The sequence below is a fragment of the Felis catus genome, chromosome A3 (assembly GCF_018350175.1).
Source record: "Felis catus isolate Fca126 chromosome A3, F.catus_Fca126_mat1.0, whole genome shotgun sequence".
Taxonomy (NCBI): domain Eukaryota; kingdom Metazoa; phylum Chordata; class Mammalia; order Carnivora; family Felidae; genus Felis; species Felis catus.
In genome coordinates, this window is record NC_058370.1 from 47,215,303 (window position 1) to 47,236,712 (window position 21,410).

Below are 21,410 nucleotides of genomic sequence, written 5' to 3' on the forward strand. Positions count from 1 at the left end.
GTAGATGTTTGTCTACACCCCTCTGGGTCCCCAGGATAAGGTCTGCTCCCTGAGGTGGGGCCGGATATCCAGCTAATTCAACTGTGTTTTCCTGATGCCCAGCATATGTTAGTCACCCCAAATTTATTTATTGATTCAATAACTCAATGAATTTCTATATCCCTTCTTGAGAAATACTGTCATTAATTATTCTAACATTCACATTAAGACGAAAGACCAAATGATCTTATTGAATTACTTTTTATACATTTATAATATTTCTATGAATTAGGTTATGAGTTTTCTGTTCTGGTTAGAGGCAAATCAAGAGGTGATGGAAGTTAGGGGCGCCTGGGTGGTTCAGTCTGTTGAGCGTCCAACTTTGGCTCAGGTCAGGATCCCGTGGTTCCTGAGTTCGAGCCCCCCATCAGGCTCACTGCTGTCAGCAGGGAGCCTGCTTGGGATCCTCTGTCCCCCTCTCTCTCTTACCTCTCCCTTGCTTGCACTCTCTGTCTTTCAAAAATAAATAACATAAACAACATTTAACATAAATAATATTAACATAAATACCATTTAAAAAGAGGTTACGGAAGTTCTATTCTACTCTATCTCTAAGGTTGTTCTAAAACTCAAATCCCTGACAGCTTCAGTGTTGCCTACGTCCTACGCATATACATGTGCATACATGCACACATACATGGACATGCATGTGCGCATATGAACATGCATTCATACACATGCATGCTTGCAGCCACATGTGCATTTGTAAACACATAAGTTTGCATGTGGAAGCAGCTAGAGGTGCCTCTGCAAAAACACATTTATGGAGTGCTTGGTTTACTCTTCGATGCTAAGCTGTTTCACATATATCCTCAAATTTAATATTATCACAACCTTGAAGACCGACATTATTTAAAACGTGGGTGTGTTTTATAGATACAATGAGGCCTAAAATGGTTGACTAGCTTGCCCACTGCCAAACGGTCATTGCAGGGAGGCACTGGCTTTCCTGAGACAGTGATGTAGAAATCCATCTGTTCTCCACCTAGATGCTTCCCATGAATGCATTCTACCCCCTGCACAGCATCTTTCTCCCACTCTCTGGTCAACTGATACAAGTTAGCTTCCCAGTGGGTTTGTGTTTCCCACAGCAGGTTTACTGTTTGGTGAAAAGTAGCTAGGGAAAATGATGACAGTTCAGGCAACAGAATTGTGGCCTTTGGGACAGGGGTGAAGGACACTCTAAGGTGAGAATGCAAACGTGTACCGTGATGAGGATTATAGGGAATTGACATCAATTTATTGCTACATGAAATGCTAGGCTGATGCTGGAGCATTAGAGATGGAGAGTGCTAACATTTAACAGACCTGAAATTCACTCCAGAATTAGCTGAAAAATCAACATGTGTTTATTTTATGTTTTTACATTTCATACATATATATGTACATAAATTTTATATATTCTGTTCAAAGAGTAAAAACACCTAAATCTAGAGATGTTAAGCACACACATACACACACACACACACACACACACACACACACACACACGTATTTTTCCCCTTATAAGTATTCACACTTTCATCCCCAAATTACGTTTTACAGGAAAAACTCCTACTTTATTATCACTTTTTCTATTGAGGTATAATCACATATAACATTATATTAGTGTTAAGTGTACAACATAATGATTCAATATTTTATATGTAGAAAAATGACCATCACAATAAGTTCAGTTAAATCCACCTATTTTCTAATAGTCCTAATAATGACCTCTTCTCTTTTTACAGATCAAATGCTAATTGCTTCTCTGAAGATCACATGCTGTTTTCAGCTAAAGCAAATCAGAAGCATAAAGTAACTGGACTGCTCAACTAACTCACTCTAATAATACCAAAGGATGTCTAAATTTTGCTATGGTTACAAATCTGCCCCCACATCTAGTGAGGAAGACACAAACCCTCCAGCAGCAATGAGAGGAAGAAACAAATTTCTAGAATGCATTTCCTCATTACTAAATTAAATAAATAATGCAAAGTAAAGCAAAACCAAAAAAACAAAACTAAGGCCTTGGAGGTAAATCCAAAGCCAACTTTGAGATCTGGGAACACCATGCAGTTTGAACAGTTTAGGAAATGTATTTAAGTTGACTATTGGTCTAAAATGTGCATTCATAAGTTAATCACTGACAGAGCTTGAGATACTCACAAAGCCTCTGTGAATTGCCTTCAAATCCCTCCCTCAGTGACAGGGAGTACAGCCCCTCCAGTCCACTCTGAATGTCTACCACTAGTGATAAAAGAGTGGGTTGGGGATGAGTAGATGACTCAAGTGAAAAATGGGTAGATAGCAAAAGGCAGATAACAAACAGTACTCCTCAAAAACAGAAAAGCCATTTCATGCATTTCCTTTATCCCCATAACTTCCAGCTTTTTTTTGTTAGCTCAATTTGCCATTAAGTATGCAGGGAAAACATTTTATTTCTGTCACTGGTGCTGCCCTGAGACTCCCAAAATAGAAGGAGCACTGGATTACTGGGAGCCTTGTAGCCATGGTTCCAGCTCTGTCCTGAGAGGATCTAGCTCTGTGACCTTGCTCCAGTCTCTGAATCCCTATGTATCTTGGTTTTCCTTTCTGCCATGGGCTGGACTAGATGGCGGAGGAATACCTAAGCCCTGTCTGCATTAAAAGCTTTACCCAATGGTCTTTCCCCAACCTCTTCTCTCAGTTGTACCATCCAGAAAGAAGAAAAGCTAATGTTTCTTGGGCTCTTGGGTTTGGATGTCTTCTCATTTTGAGCCCAGGAGATGCATCACTGAGCAGGAAGTACTGACTGGTGTTGCGGAACAATTCCCATGGTAGCAAGAACTCCTCCAGTGACTCTTTCTTACTAGTCTCTGGAGATGTCAGCTTGGAGAGCTCATTCCAAGACCATTGAAAAGTTTCCCTCTTCCGGCTATAGGACATTAAAAACTTATAAAACTTTTGGGTGGAAACCATTTTAAAGGCTTAATTGCTACTCTGCCTTTTTATACAGAATACCTCAAATCTGGATTAATTTTTAATGGCACCTCAGGACCATTTCCATTAAACCTTTAATTATGTTTGGGCATGTTATGGACTGAATGTTTCTGCCCACTTAAAGTCTGTATGTTGAAGCCCTAATCCACGTGATAGTACCTTTGGGGGGTAAATCAGTTTAGATGGTGTCACGAGGGTGGGACCCCATGATGGGATTAGTGCCCTTATAAAAGGAAGAAGAGACACCAGAATTTCTTTCCTCTGCCACACGAGGGACACAGTGGGAAAGCAGCCATCCTCAAAACCCCACTTTTCTGGCACACTGATCTTGGACTCCCAGCCAGGAGGCATAGATGTCTATTGGTTAAGCCAGCCAGCCTGCAGCATTCTGTTACAACAGACACAGACAGCGTGTTAGTAAACATTTTTCAACGCTTATGTGCATCAGCCTCTGCCCACATTTGGAAATTTGCTATTTCCAATAAGGCCTAAAAACTCAGCAGCCTGAGTTAGGGCCACCATGTGCAAAATAGAGAAAACTGGCTCCAGCAAGTGGTCATCAGCATCCTCACTGAATTGAGGGAGTGTGCTGAGGCTGTGGAGAGGTCATCTTTTTGGCTACTAAAGCACCTTCTGCATGGTGTGGCAGTTCTTGAATCTTTTCTGGTGGACAAAGCAGGTCATCAGAGGTGTGTGCATGAACAGAGGCCTGGCCCCGGCTTCTTAGATGTTTGCTCATCCTCAGTGGGGACTGTGATGGAAATCTTGTGAATACTATTGGGCTTTGCTCTCTCTGGCTGGTTTTATAATTATTTTGCCTTCTTCTAAATGATTTCTATTTATCAGATTAAATGAAGCGTCATGAATGAGGATGAGTCTCTGATTTAATATCTTTCATTTACCCGAATTTATCCCTTGCTGTGTAACAACCACCCCAAAGTTAGTGTAAAACCACGGGAATTGTTTGTTGTGTTCTCACATGGCTCTGCGACGTGACTGGACATGACCTGGCAGGTCTCACTTGGGATCTTCCGTGCAGGAGCATTCAGGCAGCAGCTGGGGCTGGAATCAGCTCACAGAAGACTCAAACAGCCAGGGATCTTCAGGCCTCTATCTCTGTCTCTGTGTGGCCTCCCCACAGGTTTCTGTCTGGGGGACCAGGGCTTCTGAGGTGGGTATCCTGAGAAAGAGCACTAGGTGGAAGCTATACTGCCTTTTTCCACTGGCCCTGGATGGTACACACCTCACTTCTGCCCCATCCTATTCATTAGAAGTTAGTCACTAAAGCTAGTGCTATTCAAGGGGAGGGATTTTCCATGCCACCTCTTGATAAGAGGTTTTGAAGAGTGTGGAGACATGTTTAAATCATCACACAAGTCAATATTGGGCCTTTGACCAAATCTCTGACACATCCCTTCCTTCTTGTCAGAGCTTCTTTTCTTTTCACCATGGGTCATGAAAGGTAGAATCAGAAAAAAAGCTAGAAGATCGTTGTCATCCCATTTAGTCTTTGAAATACGTCCCACCACTGCTGCATTTGTACAGGGAAAACACTGAGACTACATAGTCTGAATCATCCAACCCTTCTTTACAGCGGTAGTGCCCCAATTTTCTATGGAAAAATTGTTTTCTATGGAAAACAAAAGAATTAAGTGACTCAAACTACAATTCCCACAGTTGCTCAGAGGGACTGGGTGAGAGTGATGGGTTTTCTGCCTCTGGGGTGTCCATGCTGAGGCTAGATGCCAACTTGTTTGTGACATCAACGATATTATGGAGGGTTTATGGTGGGTTGAGTGTTGGAGGAGAACAGTGGTTTCCAGACCATCCAACATCCCCCAAACTGCTGTTGTAGGTAAGGTTTTCCCTCTTAGATGGAGATTCATGTGCAGGATGTTTATGAGGAAGAAGCTTTAGGACCAGAACCCCTGGAAGGAAGCCACAGTGGGTTCTACAGGGCATTCTAAATGGAGTGCCTCTTCAGAGTGGTTCTGAAAAGGCCTTTGTAGACATGTGTCAATGGTCTTTGGTTGCTGGTCTGAAAGGGGCATGAGCTGGACTCTCGGTGGGTCACACAACAAAGATGGTCCGTTGGTGAGCCTCTGAGCAGCTAGGACTCCTTCCTTACAAGGGTGTCAGGCAGCTTATCATATTTATTTGTTGTGAATCACAAATGACAGGGCCCTTGCCCTTGGAGATTATGATTCAGTAGGCCTGAGGTAGAGCCTGGGATTCCATGTTTCTTTTTTTTTCTTTAAAATTTTTTAAGTTTCTTATTTATTTTTGAGAGAGAGAGCATGCAAGTAGAAAAAAGGCAGAGAGAGAGGGGAACAGAAGATCTGAAGCAGGTTCTGCACCAACAGCAGAGAGCTCACTGTGGGGCTTGAACCTACAAACTGTGAGATCATGACCTGAGCTGAAGTCAGACTCTCTACCAATTGAGCCACCCATGTGTTCTGGAAATCCACTTTTCTAACAGGCTTCCTGGTGCTTCTTAATCACAGTGAGGTTTCCCCGTGCACTGGCCCTATGGTCATGATGCTCTCCTGAGGTTGACAGAGAGGTTCCAGGATGCTGAGTCTGAAGGTGTTTCCTTGACTGAATGTTAGAATGCCGAAAGTCACATGCAGCCAAGGTGAAGATCAGTGCCTTGATTATCTAGACATCCCAAGCCCACCACTGAATTGTCTGAGAGAGAGCTGGCAGAAGGTCCCAATTCTTGCCTCCTACAGCTGGCGAGTTCCAGCCAGCCTTATCACTCCCGACAGCAGGCTCTCAAGGAAGGCCCACTGAATTGAACTTTCAGCTCACTGAATTGGCTCATTCCCCAGCCGGAGAAAACAGCCCTATTATAAACACACAAAACTTGAGCTGGGAGCTGGAGGAGGAGTTACAGCCTCTTGCCTAAATCCATCCTGCAAAATTGACTTTTCTGTCAGTGAGAACACAGCTCTGCTTTTACTTCTCCTGTGTGCTTTGGCAGTTTCACTGTGGCTGTAAAATTTATCCAAGGAAAACTGGCATTTATCTTGGGTTCACTTGCACCCGGCAAAACTGATAAACAGATGGGGGCTCGCCAGGCCACGGTTAATTTGGTTAGCACTTTACAAAATACCAACGTCACCCTTTATTTCTGCTGGGATTATTTATGGTTAACTGGGAAGTTATTGGTCTGTTATATTCTAACAGGATCATTCACACCGTTTAAAGGATTTACTTCCCAATTTGGGGGAGACACTATCCAGTATACAGTGAGGGGAGGAAGTAGAGAGTGTGTGTCCAGGTTGGAAAGGGACCTCTGGCACTGCTGGTAATAAAGGAGTAAAATAGCTCCACTGGGTTTGCATATGCACACACAGCACACTTCTCTGTAAGGCTTGTGGAGAAAAAGAGAGAGAATGAAAGAGAGAGAGAGAGAGAGAGGAAAGAAAGAAAGAAATCAACAAGCTCTGATTGTGAAGCTTGCAAAGGGGATCAGAATTCAGACCAAATGTCCCACCCTGGTGTCTCAGAGTTTTTTTTCTTTTGTGTCCCAGCTAAAGGAACTGGGAGGATCAGAGACCTCATCCCAGCTCTGTTTACTTTGGGAACAATCGCTGATGTATGAATAATAATGGCTCCCTGTGACCAGGACTAATTGAATTGCAGCATGCTGGCGCAGTGAGGGGGCTTCGAGGGACCAGTCCATCACAGAGGCTTCTCAAGTAGCCATGGACAGTGATTGATGCCACTGAGCTTCACAGTGAGCATCCTTGAACACCTAAGAGCAGGGGTATGAACCTGCATTCTGAGTTTCTATTAACCAGGGCCTCCCAGGGAGGAGGGAAATGTCAGGAGTCAAAGATGGGTTTGCAAATTACAAGGGAGGAGGGGACAGACTGTTCCCCAATCTACCATTTTTTCACCTGATTTTAAGTGAGTCTTGGTGGTGGGGATGAATGAGAATGGATCAGCCCGGTGACCACGCAGGCCACAGTGGGGCTACCTCTTGCTGAAGCCAGGCGCGTTGATAGTATCTGGCTCGGTTGGGGTTCAGTGCCAGCCCCTGTCTGGAAAACAGAATGGGCCAAACAACCAAAGATTTGTCTCTTAAGAGGGTGTTTTGATGCTAGCACATGAGGTAGAGGGGAGGCAGAAGACAAGAGGGGGCAGTGGAAAAGAGTCTATGGCCATGTCTATATTCTAACAATGGATCACACAGGGACCCTAACATTTGGCCGTCCTGGTTGTCTGCTCTGTGTTTACATAGCCCTACCGTGCAGCTGGGACCCCGGGCTCAGTCGGACTTTGTTCTCACAGCAAGAAGTTGACCCCTGGTGAACTGTGATCGAGAAGCTTACGCTGCCCACCAGTCTCTCCGGTGGTCTAGACACAGTGGAAGTCGTCCAATTACAGGGTCACCAGTTTCCATGTCTGCATGATTTACCCAGGCCAAGCCCCAGACTGGCACCTTTTATGAGAGGTGTGCCTGCTGCCTTGGTTTTTCAGCCAGCAGTGGCTGGCTGGCAGGGGGCCTGCTTCCCTTGTCCATCCCCACTGGGCATGCACCCACGGGGGAAGCCTGGGGATCCATGCTTGTCAGGTAGCCAAGATCTCAACATTTTAAATTCCCCCCACAAACACTTCCTTATTAGTTTTTTTTTTTTTTCATCCACTGACTGTGCTTTAAAAACGAGTCATAGGATTGATTTTCTAATATTGCTGTGAATGTTAGGACAGACATAGGATTTCAAAAACAAAATAAATCTAGGTGGTTTAATGGGGATGAATTATCATTTCTTTTTTTAATGTAGCCAACTCCTTTCAATGTGCACACATCTCTGCAACAAAAGAACTGGGCCCAAATGGTCTGCGTAAGAATAATTGTTGCTCATTAAAAATAAAATTAGGCATAGTTGTCACTACCAATAGTTATTTTACTGGGGCACCGGGGTGCCTCAGTTGGTTAAGCATCTGACTCTTGGTTTTGGCTCAGGTCATGATCTCACAGTTTGTGGGTTCAAGCCCCATATCAGGCTCAGGGCTGACAGCACGGAGCCTTCTTGGGATTCTCTCTCTCTCCTTCTGTCTGCCTCTCCCCCACTTGCATTGTATCTATCTCTCTAAAAATAAATCAATAAACATTATAAATAAAACTATTTTACTGCACATGAGCTTCCCAGCCCCCATTTCCTGTTTAAGAATGAGATACTCTCAGTGGTTCAGTCATTAAGCATCCAACTTAGGCTCAGGTCACGATCTCACCATTCACGGGATTGAGCCCTGCATTTGGCTGTGTGCTGACAACTCAGAGCCTGGACTCTGCTTCTGATTCTGTGTCTCCTTCTCTCTGCTGCTCTCCACCTTGTGCTCTCTCTCTCTCAAAAGTAAATGAACTTAAAAAAAGAGAGATACTCTCTGCCCATTCTGACATCATAGAAATAACTTCTAAACTATTTCTATTTTACTTATCTATTTGTCTGTCTATAAATTTGTATATCTTGGTGAATAAAATAAAACCAGGAGAGGAATTTCTGTCAGGTGTGTGAAGGGAGCAGTTGCTAGGTCAGGCAGAGTGAGGGCTCTGTTTCACATGGCCAGCCTTTTTCAGATAATTCTGAATCTATGCAGAAAAAAAAAATGATCTTTCTGGCATATCCTGCTTCCTAACCCCACTTGACCAAACAGAGAATACAGCCGAGGAAAATGATAATTTCCCAGGGCTTGTAGCAAACATGAAATATTGTCAATCCTTCAAATCTGGGCTGTTTTAGTTCCAGGTTCCCAATCCCCAGCCCAGCCTAGTAAACAAACTGTGTGCCCACTCTGGTGTAGGCCACACTCCTAAGGTTAAGATATTCCACCTAGAATCCCTCCACTCTTTCTTTGCTGATATTCATGGCTGCTATTCTTGTGCTTTGAATACCAAACAAAAGAGACAGGGCTGGCTTAGTGGCTGCACAAGTGAGGGAAGGGATGGGTAAGGAGAGGCATTTCCCCTTCAATTTGTATCTAGAATCAATATTCCAAACCCTTGCCAGGAAGCCAGGATCTTCCCTTTGTTATGGAGCAGGAGAATTTATCATGAAAGATAGCTGAAACCAATGTAAGTTCTAGAAAGACTGCAGAAGACAGCCTTCCTGTGTTGGAGACTGTGTCCAAACCCTGGTAACTTCACTCCCTTTGGCTCAGAGGTGAATGGTGTCTCGTGCTTGAGGGGCTTTGAGCGAGACCACCTTGCAGCACCCTCATGACCCCAATACTGCCCCATTACAACTTTACATTTTGGATCTAGATCAGCCACACACCACTGCTCATCCACCCAGTTAAAATATGGCTCAAAGAGTTATTTAAGGGGAAGATGGTCAAGGGAGAGGGAGAGCTACAGGAAAGACAGCAAAGATTTCCAAAAGGAGAGAAGAGAGTAACTGAAAGAGAAGACAGAATGGAAGCAAGGAATAAGCCTTTTTTTTTAATTTTTAATTTTTATTTATTTTTTTAATATAGTTTATTGTCAAATTGGCTAAACTGTGCTCTTGGTTTGATGGTAGATTCCTGTGGTTAATCACTTACATACAATACCCAGTGCTCATCCTCAATGCCCATCACCCATTTTCCCCTCTCTCCACCCCTCCATCCACCCTCAGTTTGTTCTCTGTATTTAAGAGTCTCTTATGGTTTGCCTTCCTCTCTATTTGAAACTATTTTTTCCACTTCTCTTCCCTTATGGTCTTCTGTAACTTGCTCAAGATCCACATATGAGTGAAAACATATGATATCTGTCCTTCTCTAACTTATTTCACTTAGCATAATACCTTCTAGTTCCACCCATGTTGCTGCAAATGGCATGATTTCTTTCTTTCTCGTTGCAAAATAGTATTCCATTGTATATATAAACCACAATTTCTTTATCCATTCATCATTTGATGGACATTTAGGCTTTTTCCATAATTTGGCTATTGTTGAAAGTGCTGCTATAAACATTGGAGTACATGTGCCCTTATGCATCAGCACTCTTGTAACCCTTGGATAAATTCCTTGTAGTGCTATTGCTGGGTCATAGGGTAGTTCTATTTTTAATTTTTTGGGGCACCTCCACACTGTTTTCCAGAGTGGCTGCACCAGTTTACATTCCCACCAACAGTGCAAGAGGGCTCCCTTTTCTCCACATCCTCACCAGCGTCTGTAGTTTCCCGAGTTGTTCATTTTAGCCACTCTGACTGGTGTGAAGTGGTATTTCAGCATGGCTGTGATTTGTATTTCCTTGATGATCAGTGTGTGAGTCATTTGTCTGTTGGCCATCTGGATGTCGTCTTTAGAAAAGTGTCTATTCATGTCTTCTGCCCATTTCTCCACTGGATTATTTGTTTTTTGGGTGCTGACTTTGGTAAATTCTTTATAGATTTTGGATACGAACCCTTTATCCAGTATGTCATTTGCAAATATCTTTTCCTATTTTGTAGGTTGCCTTTTGGTTTTGTTGATTGTTTCCTTTGCAGTGCAGAAGCTTTTTATCTTGATGAGGTCCCAATAGTTCATTTTTGCTTTTAATTCCCTTGCCTTTGGAGATGTGTTGAGCAAGAAATTGCTGCAGCTGAGGTCAAAGAGGTTGTTGCCTGCTTTCTCCTCTAGGGTTTTGATGGTTTCCTGTCTCAAATTTAGGTCTTTCATCCATTTTGAGTTTATTTTTATGGATGGTGTAAGAAAGTGGTCTAGTTTCATTCTTCTGTTGCTGTCCAGTTCTCCCAGCACCATTTGTCAAAGAGACTGTCTTTTTTCCATTGGATTCTCTTTCCTGCTTTGTCAAAGGTTAGTTGGCCATACATTTGTGGGTCCAATTCTGGCTTATCTATTCTATTCCATTGGTCTATGTGTCTGTTTTCATGCCAATATCATACTGTCTTGATGATTACAGCTTTGTAGTAGAGATTAATGTCTGGGATTGTGATGCCTCCTGCTTTGTTTTTCTTCTTAAATATTACTGTGGCTATTTGGGGTCTTTTGTGGTTCCATATAAATTTTAGGATTGCTTGTTCTAGCTTTAAGAAGAATGCCAGTGCAATTTTGATTGGGATTGCATTGAATGTGTATATGGCTTTGGGTAGTATTGACATTTTAACAATATTTATTCTTCCAATCCATGGGCATGGAATGTTTTTCCATTTCATTATGTGTTCTTCAATTTCCTTCATAAGTTTTCTATAATTTTCATCATACAGATCTTTTGCATCTTTGTTTAGGTTTATTCCTAGATATTTTATGGTTCTTGGTGCAATGGTAATTAGGATCAATTCCTTTATTTCTCTTTCTGTTGCTTCATTATTGGTGTATAAAAATGCAACTCATTTCTGTACATTAATTTTGTATCCTGCAACTTTGCTGAATTCATGTATCAGTCCCAGCAGTCTTTTGGTGGAGTCTTTCAGGTTTTTCCATGCGAAGTATCATGTCGTCTGTGAAAAGTGAAAGTTTGACTTTTTCTTTCCCAATTTGGATGCCTTTTATTTCATTTTATTGTCTGATTGCTAATACTAGGACTTCCAATGCTATGTTACCAACATAAACAACATAAACAACAATGCTGAGAGTGGACATCCCTGTCGTATTCCTAATCTCAAGGGGAAAGCTTTCAGTTTTTCCCCATTGAGAATGATATTAGCATGGGGTTTTCATATATGGCTTTTATGATGTTTAAATATGTTCCTTCTATCCCAACTTTCTTGAGAGTTTGTATTAAGAAAAAATGCTGTATTTTGTAAAATGCTTTTTCTACATCTATTGACAGGATCATATGGCTCTCACCCTTTCTTTTATTAATGTGATGTATCACATTGATTGATTTGCAAATATTGAACCAGCCCTACAGCCCAGGAATGAATCCCACTCGATCATGGTGAAAAATTCTTTTTATGTGCTGTTGAATTCAATTTGCTAGTATCTTGTTGAGAATTTTTGCATCCGTGTTTATCAGGGATATTGACCTGTAATTTGCCTTTTTTGTGGGATCTTTTGTCTGGTTTGAGAACCAAGGTAATGCTGGCTTCATAGAATGAGTTCAGAAGTTCTCCTTCCATTTCTATTTTTTTAGAACAGCTTGAGAAGGATAGGTATTATCTCTGCTTTAAACATCTGGTAGAAATCCCCAGGGAAGCCATCTGGCCCAGGACTCTTATTTATTGGGAGATTTTTGATAACTGATTCAATTTATTAACTAGTTATAAGTCTGTTCAAATTTTCTATTCCTTCCTGTTTGAGTTTTGGTAGTGTGTGGGTGTGTAGAAATTTGTCCATTTCTTCCAGGTTGTCCAGTTTGTTGGCATACCAGTATTCTCTGATAATGCTTGTATTTCTGAGGGATTGATTGTGATAAATCCATTCTCATTTGTGATTTTATCTATGTGGGCCCTCTCTCATTTCTTTTTTAGAAGTCTGGCAAGGGGGGTAATCGATTTTTATTTTTCAAAAAACCAACTCTTAGTTTCATTGATATGTGGGGGGATTCTATATTGGTTATTTCTGATCTGATCTTTATTATTTCTCTTCTTCTGCTGGCTTCCAAGTTTCTTTGTTGTTCTGCTTTTAGCTCCTTTAAGTATGCTGTCAGATTTTGTATTTGGGATTTTTCTTGCTTCCTGAGATAGGTCTGGATTGCAATGTACTTTCATCTTAGGACTACCTTTGCTGCATCCCAAAGGGTTTGGATTGTTGTGTTTTCATTTTCATTTGTTTCCATATATTTTTAAATTTCTTCTTTAATTGCCTGGTTGGCCCATTCATTCGTTAGTAGGATGTTCTTTAACCTCCATGCATTTGGAGGCTTTCCAAACTTTTCCGTGTGGTTTGTTTCAAATTCATAGCATTGTGATCTGAAAGTGTGCATGGTATGATCTTAATTCTTTTATATTTATTGAGGGTTGTGTTGTGACCCAGTATGTGATCTATCTTGGAGAATGTTCCATGTGCACTCAAGAAGAATGTGTATTCTGCTGCTTTAGTATGAAAAGTTCTAAATATATCTGTCAAGTCCATCTTCTCTGATATATCACTCAGGGTCATTGTTTCTTTATTGATTTTCTGTCTAGTTGATCTGTAAGTGGTGTATTAAGTCCCCTGAAATTACCACATTCTTACCAATAAGATTGCTTACGTTTGTCATTAATTGTTTTATATATTTGGGTTCTCCCAAATTTAGTGCATAAACATTCATAATTGTTAGCTCTTCTTGATGGATAGACCCTGTAATTATCATATAATGTCCTTCTTTATCTCTTGTTACAACCTTTAGTTTAAAATCTAGTTCATGTGATATAAGCATGGCTACTCCAGCTTTCTTTTCACTTCCAGTAGCATGATATATGGTTCTCCACCCCCTAATTTCAATCTGAAGGTGCCCTCAGGTCTAAAATGGGTCTCTTGTGGACAGAAAATAGATGGGTCTTTTTTTTTATACCCATTCTGATACCCTATGTCTTTTGTTTAGAGCATTTAGTCCATTTACATTCAGTGTTATTACTGAAAGATACAGATTTAGAGTCATTGTGTTACTTGTAGTTTCCATGCTTGTAGTGGTGTCTCTGGTACTTTGTGGTCCTTGCAACATTTCACTCACAGAGTCCCCCTTAGGATCTCTTATATGTCTGGTTTAGTGGTGATGAATTCCTTCAGTTTTTGTTTGTCTGGGAAAACCTTTATCTCTCCATCTATTCTGAATGACAGGCTTGCTGGATAAAGGATTCTTGGCTGCATATTTTTCCTATTCAGCACATTGAAAATTTCCTGCCACTCCTTTCTAGCCTGCCAAGTTTCAGTAGATAGGTCTGATACTACCCTTATGTGTCTACCTTTGTATGTTAAGGCCCATTTATCCCTAGCTGCTTTCACAATTCTTTCTTTGCCTTTGCATTTTGCCAGTTTCACTATAATATGTCATGCAGAAGATCAATTCAAGTTATGTCCAAAGGGAGTTCTCTGTGCCTCTTGGATCTCAATATCTGTTTCCTTCCCCATACTGGGGAAGTTCTCGGCTATGATTTGTTCAAGTACACCTTCAGCCCCTTTCTCTCTCTCTCCTTCTTCTGGAACTTCTATGATATGGATATTGTTGGTTTCATTGAAGCACTTAGTTCTCTAATTCTCCCCTTGTGATTCAGATTTTATCTTTTTTCTCAGCTTCATCTCTTTCCATAATTTTATCTTCTATTTCACTCAATCTCCCTTCTGGCCTCTTCAATCCTTGTTGTCACTACCTTTACTTAATTTTGCACCTCATTTATAGCATTTTTTAAATTCATTATGACTATGTTTTAGTTTCTTGATCTCTACAGCAATAGATTCTCTGCTGTTTTCTACGCTTTTTTCAAGCCCAGCGATTAATTTTATGACTATTATTCTAATTCTTATTCAGTTATACTGTTTTGCTTTGTTTTTAATTTTTGTAACATTTATTCATTTTTGAGAGACAGAGTGTGAGTGGGGAAGGGGCAGAAAGACAAACATATACACACAGAATCTGAAGCAGGCTCCAGGCTCTGAGCTGTCAGCACAGAGCCTGATGCAGGGCTTGAACCCACGAACCGTGAGACCATGACCTTAGCTGAAGTCAGACGCTTAACCGACTGAGCCACCTAGGCACCCCAGTTATATTGTTTATATCTGTTTTGACCAATTGTTTAGCTGTCATTTCTTCCTGGAAATGAAGGCGAAATCTTCCATTTCATCATTTTGGCTAGTTTTCTGTCCCTTATGTGTTTTAAAAGCTTGCTATGTGCCCTGCACCTGCAAGCACTACCATATTAAAGAGGGTTCATACACTGTCCAAGGCCTGGCTTCAAGGGAACATTCCTATCCCTGCACACTTGTCACTGAGACAGCCTGGCTTTCCTACACCTGCTAGGCTGTGAGCAAAGGCAGGCTTTCTCCCACCAACTCTTAACAGTCTGGCAGGTGATATCTAGTTACAAATAGGAGGATTTATTTTCTGTGAAAGACAATCACATTAATTACTTGAACTTATAGAGAAGGAAAGGCACTTGAATCTATTGTTTCCAGTGTGCCATGCACAGAGTACATCCTGTATTCCAAATTCATTCTAATCTTCCTAATAACTTAGGAGGTAGATACTATTTTTATCCCTACTTTGCAGATGAGGCAACGAAGGCGAGATCAGGTCAATGCCAGGTAGTCTGACCCAGATCTGCTCTCTAACCACTCACCCACAGGATGCGCTACACTCAGCCCTGACCTCTGGGATTTGTGTTTGGAGTTTCTGAGCAATATTAATCTCTCAGACATGTACAACATGCAAGGATGAGAACATTTAGTGACTAGCAGCTTTTGAATGTGGCAGATTACAAGACACCCTGGGGTTGTCCAGAGCCCCTGGCTTTCTTGGGGTATTAGACAACATGTAACAAAGACAAGATTCGGGTCTGCAGATGACAAGTAACCTTTCTATATTCCATGATAGTGAGGACATTTTTGGCTTCAAATATTTGCTTCAAACAGCCTCAATCCCAGTTAGTTCTCATGATACAAATTGGTAAAACCTTTTTGAAACTTCAACTTTTAAAATGTAAATGAATATATCCTTTTACTTAGTCATTCTGCTGTGGTGTGTTTGTTCAACAGAAAAACAGAGTTTTGCAAAGATCCATCCAACAATGGTCAGTGGGGCTTTATCTGAAATAACTAAGTTCCAAACACCAGAAATGTCCTTCCAACAATGACTACATTTCATATAGCACACCTTTTCTAAAGCAAGAAGTTGCAGCTGTATAATCTACAATGGAAAATTATCTTGGATACTTAAAGAAAATTAAGTGTGTTTACTTATTTTTTGAGACAGAGACAGTGTGAGTGGGGAGGGGCAGAGAGAAAGAGACAAAGATAGAGAATACCAAGCAGGCTCTGCACTGTCAGCACAGAGCCCGATGCAGGGCTCAAACTCACCAACTGTGAGATCATGACCTGAGCCAAAATCAAAAGTCGGACACTTAACTGACTGAATTACCCAGGTGCCCCAATCCTGGATATTTTATTAAGTGAATAAAGAAGTATGTAAACAGAAACATCTCCTTCTTATGAGATAATTGTTTTATGAAATAATAGTCACACAGAGGTATCTGTGGAAAATGTTCTGGAATAAAATTCTCCAGTTTCCTTGGAGGTTGAGATCAGAAAGGCTACCCACCATCTACATCATGTTGACCTGCATTCTTTGAATCTTTATTCTTTAATGAATATGTATATTTTAACAGGAAAGTAAGAGATTCAAACATTACTGTGTTTTTCAGAAGATATTCAGTCATCACCACCACCATTCAGCAATCGTATATTAAAACATCCACACCGTCAGGTCATCTAGGCTAGTACCACTTAAAAATTAGAATATTTCATTACTCAAGAGGTAATCATACTTGCTACTTGGTGTTCTCACACTGTTTCTAAGCCCTCTTTCCCTGCTGTTCTGAGGTCTGTAATTACTTTAATGCTTATTTATTTTTGAGAGACAAAAGAGATAGAGCCCAAGCAGGGGAGAGGCAGAGAGAGAGGGAGACAGAATTTGAAGAAAGCTCTAGGCTCTGATCTGTCAGTGCAAAGCCTGACATGGGGCTTGAACCCATGAACTGCAAGATTATGACCTAAGCCAAGGTCAGATGCTCAGCTGACTGAGCCACACACGCACCCATGTAATTACTTTTATACAAGCCGCCGTCATTACTCACAGATTCCATATTTGTGAATGGGACCACAAGCGAAAGTTTTTTATAATTTTTTAAGTTTATTTATTTATTTTGAGAGAGAAAAAGTGTGAGCAGGGTAGGGGCAGAAGGAGAGAGGGAAAGATAATCCCAAGCAGGCTCTGTACTGTCAGTGCAGAGCCCAATGTGGGGTTCAAACTCACAAACAATGAGATCATGACCTGAGCTGAAATCAAGAGTCTGATGCTTAACCGACTGACCAATCCAGGCTCCCCCAAGCTAAATTTATTTGTTAGCCCCAAATTAGTACTCCCAGGGGTTAGGGTCCATTTGAGGACATGGGTAGTAGGCCATGTGCACATCCCCAGCTAAGGTCAAATGAGGCAACTATAAACAATGTCTTCTCAACTTGTCTGTTCTCAACTATAAACAATGTCTTCTTAAAAGTCTGTTTAGTGTGTTCTGTTAGTGGCATTTTGTGCTTTTTGTTGGTAATTTCCTTTTTAAAAGATCCCCAAACATAGTGCCAGAGTGTTGCCTACTTGTGCCTATACACAAAAAGGTTGTGATGTGCCTTACAGAGAAAGTACATAGGTTAGCTAGGTTTTGTTCAGGCATGAGTTATATAGGGTGACATTGACCATGAATTCAATGTTAATGGGTCAATAATATATATTTTTTAAAAAGTCTTCTTATTTGATTAAATAGAAACTCTCCTAAATGAGGTGATGTGTTGTTGATCAGTTTGGAATTATTAGGACCAGATGCTGGCAGGAACCTAAGTCTGTGCCTATCCAGAAGCAATGGTTCAGCTTTCTCTCATTCAGTGTTTGCCACAACCTGATAGAACATAACAATCACAAATGACAGGAATTGACTCTGCTTCAGTCTGGGCAGCATCAGTCTGGGCAGTTCCAGGGACTCTGGAGTTTCAGTTCCTATTGCTGGTGACATCAATGGTACTCAAGATATGTGCATTGGTGAAAATGGATTTAGAGATACCTCCCCAACTATCCCTTCATGAGCAGGTCCCACGTCCGGCCAAGCGAATCCCTGGGCTCTTCAGGGCACACCTTAGCTGAGCAGGGGTCCAGGCATTGAAAAGAGGATTTCCAGGTGGCTGGGATGACTCTAGAAAGGGTTCCAGGAGCACTGTCATGTCTGCCTTGAGTCCTCTCCTGTGAAATGGAAGGGATGTGATGTCACAGAGCACCTGCAGGGGAGGCAGCAAGAATTACTTTGTAGCTGTTCACTAATCAAAAAAAAATAATTGGTAGCAAATGCCTGCACTGGAGAATTTGCTCTGAGACTCCTTTTCAGGATAACTTGGCAGCTAACTTTCGCCACTTGTAACTTTTCAGGAGGCCCATAGGAATTCAGGGAAAGCAAATCAGTTTTAGTGATTTGGCAATCTCCACTGGGGGCATTGGGTCATCTCCCTGGCCAAACCACAGTCATTATGACCTTGGCAATTGTCTTCTCATCCCCAGGGCAATTAAGTTGGTGAAAATAAAAATTAAAGTGGCACCAAGTTGTTTTCTAAAAGTACCAAAAACCGTGTAACTGCTTCACCAGAGAAAGCGCAGAATTCCAGTGGAGTAGGAATGAGTTTGTTGGGTTGTGGAGTGCATCTCTCCCACTGCCCACACCCTAATGTAACCACACTTGCTTTCACCTACCACACTAGAAGCATATACATTAATTTAGATGCAACTTATATGAATTTACATGGGATTGCTGTCATTCACAGATTTCAAATAAAGTATCCCAAACTTCTTTCCTTTAAAAAAAAATGTTACTAAGTGAAAATGCAAATTATAATTCCCAACTCTGATCACAAACTGGAGTAACCTAAATACAGAGACTTGTATGGATTGCCAGTTATCCTCACTGACTTTTTCTTTCTTCCTTAGTCTCTGTTGCCTCTAAGGAAAACCCAGCCTTTTTTCATAAAATGCCATCTCTGAGCTCCATTTTAGGGTCCATCAGATCAGGCTGTAATGTGGAGACAGTATTTGGGGATGCTGTGATGCTCTGTCTTCATCCTCCTTCAAATAGTACTTGTCACTCTGGCTGCCAGGAGGGCCCTCCAAGGATGCCACAGCCATCCAGAAGTCCTGGCCTCAGGCCAGGCTCTGCACACATCCCATGACTGGTGGTTGTGAGTGAATATAAGCCTGCCCATCTCTGAGATTCAGGATGACCCTAAAAGGACCCTCCAGCTCCAGAGAGACACTTGGCTTTTGTCAGACGTTTTCCATGTTTATATTCTTTGGTTATTTCTTCCTTTCCCCATTATTTACAAAATGGACAAATGTTTACTTTTTTTAAAGTTTATTTATTTATTTTGAGAGAGAGAGAGAGTGCAAGGGGGAGAAAGAGAGAGAGAGAGAGAGAGAGAGAATCCCAAGCAAGTCCTGCAGTACCAGTGTGGAGCCTAATATGGGGTTCCAACCCACAAACTGTGAGATCATGACCTGAGCCAAAACCAAGAATTGATCAGTTAATTGACTGAGCCACCCAGGCACCCCAAAATGGACAAATATTTAAATCATTCGTGAATGATGAAGAACACGAGTCGTAGTGACTTTTTCCTGTCGCTTGGAACAGGTCATATGCAATGAATTTCTGACGGCATCCTCCTCCCTGTACCGTATTTGTGAATGTCCTTGTTTCTTTTTTAATTTTTTTAACGTTTATTTATTTTTGAGAGAGAGAGAGCCGAGAGAGGCAGAGAGAGAGGGAGACACAGAATCTGAAAAAGGCTCCAGGCTCTGAGCTGTCACAGAGTCCGATGTGGGGCTGGAACCCACAAACCATGAGATCATGACCTGAGCCAAAGTCCAGAGCTTAACTGACTGAGCTACTCAGGCACCCCAAAAGTAGGATATTTCTAACAAGAGTGGCACATCCCTCTGTTAGAATTTTGCATCACATGACTACTACCTGATTTGACAAAAAAGTACATTTGGCTTAATGCATTCCTTGGGTCTTTCTCTTCTAATTTTGCTGGAAATTCATTAGCCTGGCTGGCATAGAAATGGAAGAAAAACACACATCGTGCTCTGCAGATGAAGAACCTGGGCTAGAATTGGTCCCAAACAGTGGCAGTTCTGATGCCTTTTCCTTCTGGCCTGTCATTTTTTTTTCTTCAAAACTTGATTCAGTAATTGTACACTTTCCTTTCACTTTTCCTTCTAATACCTAGTAGCTTTTATTTCTCTGACTCTGGTACTTTTTAAATATTTATTTATTTTGTATGTGAGAGAGAGACAGAGAGAGAAAGCGAGTGAGCTCAAGTCGGGAAGGGGCAGAGAGAAGGAGAGAAAGAATCCCAAGCCAACTCCACACTGTAAGTTTAGAGCCTGATGTGGGGCTCTATCCCACCAACTGTGAGATCATAACCTGAGCCAAAATCAAGAGTCGGTCATTTAACCAACTGAGCCACCCAGGTGCTATGCTGACTCTGAATTTTTTAATCTCTTGGGATAAATTTTGCAATTGCTCAACATTTTATCTTGGAATTTTTTAACATTTTGAAATAATTTATAAATTGACATTTCACTAAATTTAAATATGTATTATTTTTCTACTAGGTGAATTTTCCATAACAGCATATTAAATTTCAATCAGAAATTCATGTAATAATTACATTATGGATTTTTTTTAAGTAACCTTCATGCCTAGTGTAGAGCTCTACATGGGGCTCAAACTCATGACCCCAAGATCAAGACCTGAGACAAGGTCAAAAGTCAGATGCTTCCAATGTTTATAGCAGTGCTATTGACAATAGCCAAAGTATGGAAAGAGCCCAAATGTCCAACGACAGATGAATGGATAAAGAAGATGTGGTATATATATATATATATATATATATATATATATATATATATAATGGAATATTACTTGGCAATCAAAAAGAATGAAATTTTGCCATTTGCAACAATGTGGATGGAACTAGAGGATACTATGCTAAGTGAAATTATTCAGTCAGAAAAAGACAAATATCATATGACTTCACTCATATGTGGAATTTAAGATACAAAACAGATGAATATAAGGGAAGGGAAGCAAAAATAATATAAAAACAGGGAGGGAGACAAAACATAAAAGACTCTCAAATATAGGGAACAAACAGGGTTGTTCGAGGGATTGTGGGTGGGAGGATGGGCTAAATGGGCAAGAGTCATTAAGGAAGACACTTGTTGGGATTAGCACTGGTGTTATATGTATAAGATGAATCACTGGATTCTACTCCTGAAATCAGTATTGCACTATATGCTAACTACTTGGATGTAAATTAAAAAAAAAAAAAGAGTCAGATTCTTAACTGAATGAGCTACCTAGGCACCTCATTAATCTTTTTAAAAGTTTTTCCATAATTTGGCTACTGTTGAGAGTGCTGCTATAAACATTGGGGTACAAGTGCCCCTATGCATCAGTACTCCTGTATCCCTTGGGTAAATTCCTAGCAGTGCTATTGCTGGGTCCATCAACTGATGAATGGATAAAGAAATTGTGGTTTATATACACAATGGAGTACTACAGGGCAATGAGAAAGAACGAAATATGGCCCTTTGTAGCAACGTGGATGGAACTGGAGAGTGTGATGCTAAGTGAAATAAGCCATACAGAGAAAGAGAGATACCATATGGTTTCACTCTTATGTGGATCTTGAGAAACTTAACAGAAACCCATGGGGGAGGGGAAGGAAAAAAAAAAGGTTAGAGT

At 41.0% G+C, this 21,410-nt stretch overlaps 1 long non-coding RNA gene across 2 annotated transcripts in view; it reads left to right on the forward strand.

Moving 5' to 3' along the window:
* Positions 1-4,674: 4,674 nt before the first annotated feature.
* LOC111559706 overlaps positions 4,675-21,410 on the forward strand; it is a 28,493-nt gene continuing 11,757 nt past the window's right edge. Inside the window, exons 1-2 of one of the 2 annotated variants that reach the window (XR_006595415.1) lie at positions 4,675-4,855; positions 6,537-6,772. This is a non-coding gene — a long non-coding RNA (uncharacterized LOC111559706). The remainder of the gene's footprint in view (positions 4,856-6,536; positions 6,773-21,410) is intronic. The other variant, XR_006595414.1, reaches the window with a different exon arrangement.